Source organism: Nanorana parkeri, unplaced genomic scaffold (genome assembly GCF_000935625.1).
Source record: "Nanorana parkeri isolate BGI_ZX_2015 unplaced genomic scaffold, ASM93562v1 scaffold88, whole genome shotgun sequence".
In the NCBI taxonomy this organism is placed as follows: Eukaryota; Metazoa; Chordata; class Amphibia; order Anura; family Dicroglossidae; genus Nanorana; species Nanorana parkeri.
In genome coordinates, this window is record NW_017306356.1 from 1467401 (window position 1) to 1475812 (window position 8412).

The following is an 8412-nucleotide window of genomic DNA, read 5'->3' on the forward strand; positions in this document are numbered from 1 at the left end:
TCAGCTATAGAGAAGAATACAAATCCCAGCAATACATTATACAGCTATGCAGAATACCACCAGCTATAGAGGACTACAAATCCCAGCAATACATTATACAGCTATGCAGAATACCACCAGCTATAGAAGACTACAAATCCCAGCAATACATTATACTGCAATGCAGAATACCACCAGCTATAGAAGACTACAAATCCCAGCAATACATTATACAGCACTGCAGAATACCACCAGCTATAGAAGACTACAAATCTCAGCAATACATTATACAGCAATGCAGAATACCATCAGCTATAGAAGACTGCAAATCTCAGCAAAACATTATACAGCAATGCAGAATACCATCAGCTATAGAGGACTACAAATCCCAGCAATACATTATGCAGAATAATATGAAGCTACATATTCTGTGTTGCTCACCAGGGCTTTGCGACATCTCAGGAGGCTGTGTGGGGTCTAACCACCCTGTGCAGGATCTCAGGAGGATGTGCAGGGTCTCACTAAGGCTATCTGTGGGGCCTCAGAAGGATGGACAGGGTCTCACCAGGGCTGTGCCCGTTTAACCAGGGCTGGGTTCGAGTCTCATGAGGGCTGCATGTGGGTGTCAGCAGGGCTCTGCGTTCGGTCTCACTAGGACTCTGTGCGGTCTCACATCAGGGCTGCATTTGGGGGTCACCAGGGTTCTGTGCGGCGTCTTTCCAGGGCTGCATGTGGCTGTTACCATGGATCTGTCCTGCGTCTCGCCAGGGCTGCATGTAGGTGTCACCAGGGCTCTGTGCGGCATCTCATTAGGGGTCCATGTGGGTGCCACCAGAATTCTGTGCTGCGTCTCACAAGGATTGCATGTGGGTGTCACCAGGGCTCGGTGCCGTGTCTCACCACGACTGTACCGGTCTTTGCACGCAGCAGGAAGGAGGAGGAAGAGATGTGGGGCCGGACCAGCAGTGTAAAAGACAGCCACCGCGAGGTCCCCAGGAAGCAAGGCACCTCAGGCAGCCGCTCCTGTTAAAATTTTTAAAGGGCCGGTATCGGCCTTTAGTATCGAGGCATTTTCACAAGTACTCGAGAAATTGCCCAATATTGGTTCCGCTATTAGTATCAGTACATCCCTACTTACCAGTCCTAAGATATGGTGGCTGCATTCGATTTTTTTTATTTTTCAAGCTAAGAAGATTTTCAGCATGTACAGGAACGTGTCATTTCCTATTGGGTGACCTGAGGCCAAAACAATCTTATTTATCTTCTGTAAACTGCAAATTCCATCAACACCCTTGTCATAGAAATGAACAAAGGCAGACATGTTTGAAGTCCAGCCTGGGTGGCAACCATTGCTCCTTCTATTTTAATGCAGAGGAGTACATGTAGCCACCCGGGGACAGGAAGTGTGTAATATTAAGGATTTACCAGGTAAAAAAATAAGAAAGCAAAACAAATGCAGCCACTGCATCTAAAGACTGGTACACTGTAATATTACATTTTTGTTTTTGGGTGTTAATGCGCTTTATTTTTGCCTTCTTCGTTGACTCCAATTTGTTTCGCCAAAAAATCTGCTAATTAACATAAACAGGTTAAGACTTATGAGGTCATATGATCTCCTCCCTGCTCATAAGCAAGCTATAGGTATTTTTTTTAAATAACATTTGTAACCAACACTGATACCCAAAGAACAGTCTCATGATTTTACTCCCGGACTGTTCCAGTCCGCTGAAGCTGCTCTGCAGTCTGGTCTCTGACTGGTCTTGTTGTCTCTCATTACATCAGGTTGGGTTGTGGATGCTTACCCACATTCTGGTGCTGAAGATCAGAAGACCAGGTGTTGAGGGGTTGTGAAATACCATACACTGCTAGTTTTTCATACAAACATTCATGCGAAATCTCATCAGAACCCCCCTCTGCTGCCAGGTATCCCGGGCTCTGCTGTCCCACCTGCGGGCCCAAGATGGACTACAATCTCAATACAAATTAGTAAATAACACATGAGATTGTAGTCCATCACAGGAGTGAGCTTGGAGCGGTGGCTACTTTACAACACACACAGGGACCATGGGGAACAAAAGTAGCCACCCTCCAGAAGGGAGGACAGTGTCGGCACCAATTCAGAGATGATTTGAGGATCTACATTAAAGTTCTAAAAAAAAAAACAGTGTGATGTGCCGGGGTCGGTGCATGATCACTGTGCCTGGCACCGCACACTACCTGCTGTGCGATTTAGCGCAGCGGTTGGTCTGAACGGGCCTCAAAAATATCTCACCAAAAAATAAATTTTTATCCTAGAGGGTACCTGAATGTTGACTTGTAACACAAATCACACAAGAAATAAGATGTCTGTGGACATTCTGTAGACCAGCAGTGTAAAGAAAGTGTCCAGGTTTCCATATTGCAAGGAAGCTTCATTTGAATACACTGGCAAATGTAGAAAAGTTCACTCCGATTTCTCTTCTTGGTAAATGCTAACTGAAGACACTATAGTTTCCCTTTACGCACTAAAGAAGTGATCCTCTCTGATCCCTTCTGTCCCAGTACACTATGAAATGTGACAGCATCAATCTAACCTTAATAAAACATTCAAAACACTATGATTCCACCTTGTTTTGTTTCGATTTTTTCCCTCTTTATAGACCTGTCAATCTTCGTTCCAAAAAAGCCTGAGACTGAGAACTGCTGAGGTCTCCAGAGAGGTGCCGTGTCTCAGGGTCACAGTGATGTATGCTGTCGGAGGAATCAGAAGATGCATACATAGTGTGAATAAATAAAGGGCTACTCTACAGTCTTGGGGTCATAGTCATGCCTGATAGTAACAGATCCCTAGGGTGCTTCAATAAGTAACAGTAGGTTCAGAGATCTGTGGTGTTCTAAACATAATAGCTTTAAACTGAATCATTTGTGAGTTATGAAGAAGAACTCTAATTTAAAAGCAGGATATAGTGTTTAAAATGAGGATATAGTTTAAACCAACCAAGTGACTGCTTTACCTGTGTTGTTTGCAGAGGGAGAGCTGCTAAGTGGACTCAGTCAAATTACAGTAAAGTGGCTTCCCGAATTGGGTTATTCTAACGCAGCCACCCATTAAAGCAATCATGTACTGAGAAAATACATGGGCTGCCTCTGCTCTCCTTTTATAAGTGCTAGTTGCCTGGCTATTATGTACATCCAGAGGCATTTAAGTGTGCAGAGTTCTAAATTCAGTTGCTGGATGTTTAAAGTATTGAGGCCATAACCAGCTAGGAAACTAAAATTGAGGAGGTATAAAATGCCAGCTTCTGTATTTAGGAAAAGGTTAGAACCCCAGTCAAGTTTTTTTTATTGCTGTCTATGCCCCCAATAGGTAGATTCGCCTTCTAATTATGTCCTGGGGACCATTGTCCAGACTTAAAGCGATGTGATCTATCATGTTAAAGTTTTCAACAGAACAAGAGGTAGGGTTTAATCTTCCAATGGGGACACCTATTCTAGTGGCAACATTGGGAATTCTGCTTGCTTTGTAGAGATTTCCTATAGTTTCCAGTTGTGTTTTTGGGACAGGAAGTAAAGGTAAATCACAGACAGCAAAACAAAAAATGGGTGGGCGATACATACACTTTAAATCATAGTGGTTCAAAGAACAAGTTCCTCTAGGCAAAGCACTGAAAGATTGTATCTGTTAGATTTTTGCCTGGGACCTGTTGGGTTGATCAGTAAGGTGAAAACGGTCAGGGTTGGGGACACTTATGCTGTGTCTTTATCTTCAACACATTCTCATTTACCCAGGAATGGGGTTAAATGAGAACTATGAGGTGAGTGATTTCCACTCCTCCTCATAGTTAGAGCCGCCCTGTGACAAAGAAGCTGTCACTGGTCGGCTCTATCGATCGGGAGGTGAGCAAAAACATGCAGCCGATCCGCTCAATTCCCGATCATCTCCCTGCAGTGAGTGGTGATTGTCAATCAACGCTCCCCGCAGGGATTCCAACCTCCCCTCTCCGATCCTCCAGCGCTGAGGGGAGGGGGCAGGCACAGCCAGCTGTCACTCGCGCGGCTGGGTGGTTCCCGAACCGCCTCGGCTGCGGCACTCTCAGTATATAGCCGGCAATAGCTTGCGATATACTGAGCTTTGGATCACGGGACGAGGTTAGTATATGTCCTGCCGTGACCCTAAAGAGAACTATGGGGAAAAACACTTACCCCATAGTTCTCTTTTAAGTCGATAAGGGATGCCCCTTTAAAAAAGCTAACATATTCACACATTTCTTTACCCCTGAATGAGGCCTTTTTTAATTTTTCGCTTACATGATATAATCCAAATTTTAGGCCTGAAAAATACTTAAAACCCCCAAACATTATGTTTTCTGAAAGATAAGACCCTATAGAATAAAATTATGTCAGTTACAAATGTTTATGTTGCACTATGTTAGCTCAACTCCTTATCAAACCCCAAATTTAGTGAAAAATTCACTTAAATGCCCCAAAATGCAATAAAATAATTTTTTTTTAAATATACACATAAACGATGAGGTTACATCAAGTAAATAGATACACAACATGCCCAGTTTAAAAATTGTGTGTGTGCGTGAAACTGCGACAAAATTCAGTACCCCAAAAAGGCCATAGACAACTGTTTAAATGCCCCTACAGGTCATCAGTTTAGAGATACACAAATATTGGCCCTAGAATTATTGCTCTCACTCCGGTGGGAATGGCGATACCCAACATGTGTAGTGCAATCGTCGTTTTCATACATAGGCGCACCCATTGCTTGTTTACATGAAGACGCGCGGGGGCAGGGGACTTTAAAACATTTTTTTAATAATTTTTACATTTTATTTAATATTCATTTTAACAAGTTGTTTTAACTTTAATTGCTATCACATAGGGGGGCTTACAAGCCCCCCATGTGATAGCAGATTAGTGATAACAGGTCCTCCTTATGGTGATACTCGGGGTCCAAAAGACCCCGAGTATCACCTTTACACTTGAAATAAGCTATTGAAGTGCACCGGAAGTGATGTAATTTGCATTGCTCTTTGTCCCATAGTATGGGGAGAAGATCGGTGAATGGAGGTTCGTCTGTAGGAGGGGCAGCGGAGCCCAGGAAACAGGGCAAGGGTGTCGGGCAGGGAGGGGGGCCCGTTTACTGGCCAGTAGAAGCGATCTGGCGGCAGCTGAGCCACCAGAATCTCTTCTACTGTAAAGTCGACTTTACAAATGTAAACAGAATCCCGGCAGCAAAAGCCACCAGGAGTCTGTTTAAACGGGCCCAATGCCAGTGATGTACACTGTACATCGCTGGGCATAAAGGGGTTAAGGTCAGCATTGCTATAACAGATACTGTGAACAGTGGCAGCTACTGTTTGTTTTTTATGTTTTCTTCACAGTGCTGTTACATGGATGTTTCCCTATCCAACTAACCAGGCTGCAGGATCAGTGCATACATCTTCTCTGGATTAATCACCAGTATAACTGGAGCACCTTTGACACTATTAATATACAGTCCATAAACAATCAATCTAGTTGCGCAAGTTGATGACTTCTGTTTTACGTTGGCAGCTACTGTTTGTGGATGTGCAGGGTAAGTCTGAAAGTGCCATAATCAAAGCAGGAACCCCAGGTCCAGTGTGTGGCAAAGAGGAGGCAGGGATGGGTGAGAAAGTTCTCTCATGCCCCTGGGAAGAGGATAAACACTGATAAAAGGTGCAAAGTTTGGTCCCATGGCTCCAAAAATATCCTAAGAAGGCAACAGAATTGATCAGGGAGTCGTTCAAATTAGGATGTAAATTGCCAGTGTCAGGAAGGGTTTAGGGACCCAAAAAACATGTGAATTTTAACTTTTTATGGGTATTTCCATGAGTTCTCAGGGACAAGATTGGCAAATGGAGCCTGGGAAGAATGGCGGGACAATTCAAAAACCCACCTATAGTGGGTTCAATTGCTTCACACAGGTTACTGAATGACACCATAGAGGGCAAGGTGTGCAGGGTGCATTATCAGCTGTTCGAGGATGCCTTGAACATGGAGCGGAATATGGAGTGGGTTGCCCAGTTAGCCATATCTGACATTGAGTTTGTATTTAGACTTCTGCCTCTACAAACAGGGACCTGAAGTTCACAGGTTGCAAACTAGTGGGACAATTTTGTGTAGATTTATGTGTGCCCAAGGGTTGCACAATATAATTTTCCCTGTTTAAAGATTTTTAGCTTTTTCCTCCAGTTGGTATTTAGAAGAAACAGCAAAGGTAGGCAGAGTCGCACACTATTGAGAATATTTTCTACCGATAGGGAAAGGGGGCAGTGAGGAATGTGAAATCCTCCTAAGAACTATGTTGTCTATATTCAATGATTTTGGGGGTAGCAGTGGCCCCAAATAAAACAAATCCCACCACCTGCCTGTTCTACCGGGCAATCAAGGTTAAAGTTAAAAGGGGGTGGGGTGCAGGTTACCAGGGGAGAAAGTAATGGGAATGGTGAAGGCAAGTCGAGGCATTTCGCAGAGCCTGTTGAAGTCACTCAACCTTGCAGTTAGGGGGATACCAACTTAAAGATTTTCAGTCATCACTTAGAGTTTAGCACGAAGAGGGTCACAAAGGCGCATCACATGATTCGGGTGACTAGGCAAATGGAGGACCTGAGACTAGGAGAAATAAAAAATTAAAAAAGGAGTAGTGGTTAGGAACAGAGGCCAGCTAGAAAAATAAGTTAAAACTATTTGCAGATGCAGTGCACAGCATCAGGTTTGTGGCCTTCTTCAAAAGGTAAATGGGATGTGGCCCAATACATGATAAATCAGGACTGCCATCATTTATTATATTATTGCAATTGTTTCCAATAAAAAAAGCAATTGAACTACGAAGGGAGCAGTTTAGGTATAGGGAGGTTGGGCTCTGAACAGGTAACAGGAGTGTCATGCATGCAATAACATTTTTTGCAACCAAGCCAGGGGTGGTTGTGAGGCTGCTCAGACATCTTGTGTTGAGGAGCATACAAAGACCTAATTTAGAGCCAAGTGTCCCGGGTGCCAATAACTCTGTATCGAATGCATTGTCCAGAGATAGATGTGTGGCATTTTACAAGTTATCTCCCTCTGAGGACTGGTATGGCCTCAAATTTCTGGAACATATTTGGTGACTCATGACCTCGTCCTAGAGGAGCTGGTCGAGTGGTCATTGCCATTGAAAACATGGACAACCTATAGGGAGGGAGGAGTCCAAGTGGCTCATTTTCTGATGCACCAAAGTTAATCACCTGGCAAGGGAGCATGATCCTATGAGGTTTTTTCATGATAACAAGGTGCTAAAAGAGTGGACCAGAGCACAGCCAGCTCCTAAAAGAACAAGGGAGCCCATAGGAAGAAATTTCTGGCGGAGGCATTGCCACACATATGTAGGTGCCGAAACAAGGTTCTCTTTGAAGCCACTTTCCTAATGGACTTTGCTGGGGGTTTCAAGGTTTAAAGAACCAGTAGCCCACACCAGAAAAGGAGGTTTCACGCTGCAGGATAGCTACATGTCCATATCAACAGAAGTGATCCTCTGCACGATCGTTAGGTCCAAAACCAACCAGAACGGTAAGACAAAGTACAGTTGGTGGGGAAAAAGGACGAAGTGTGCTCCTCAGGCTTTAAGGTACACAGGGCACTGACATCAGCACAAAGGGGGTGAAGGTCAAGAGTCCTGATGACGAGTGCCAAATTTCCCTCCCCAGGCAGCTGCGGGTGCAGGGGCTCCACACAGAGCCGGCAAGATGGCGCTATTGGGCATCAGGACACGTAATGTCTAGAAGGGAAAGGGAGTAAGTGTGGGGCCACATGGTGGAGTGGGGGTAGGGAAAAGGCCAGCAACATACCCGGACTTCTCAGCTGAAACAAGAAAAGCCAGGACCAAGTTAAAGCACTCCACCTGCAAAATATCCCTTACTCCATGCCATTTCTGACCCACCTTAAGAGTCCAATGGGAAGGTAAGACACAGCCCTTTACTTCTACAAAAGAAGAAGAAGTTTTCCACTAGCTAAACACCCTTCCTCAGTGCTGCTCGCCGGGGCATAATAACTTGGGCTGAGACACTGCTTCCTATTTACGGTAACATTCAAGTTTTACATTTGTACCCTTCCACTGAGCAATGTAACTTTGAAATGCTGCACGTTTTCTCTGCACTGCAATTGCCAATATTAGAGGAGCCTGGCAGGACTTGACTGAACGTTCCTTACTATCACTACTCAGTCATGTTGACTGCCTCTCATGAGCCATGTTCCCTGGCCTTTGGCTCTGGATTTCACATCTGTACTAGGATTAGGCTCACTCCAGTTGTTCCCATAGTTGAGTAGGGTTATTGGTTTTGTTGATGTTACATTAACTGTTTTTGCAGTTTGTTTTATCTGTATAAGATTATGGCAACCCCCCCCCCCCCCCCCCCCCAACACCCCCCCCCCCACGGCCGACAAACA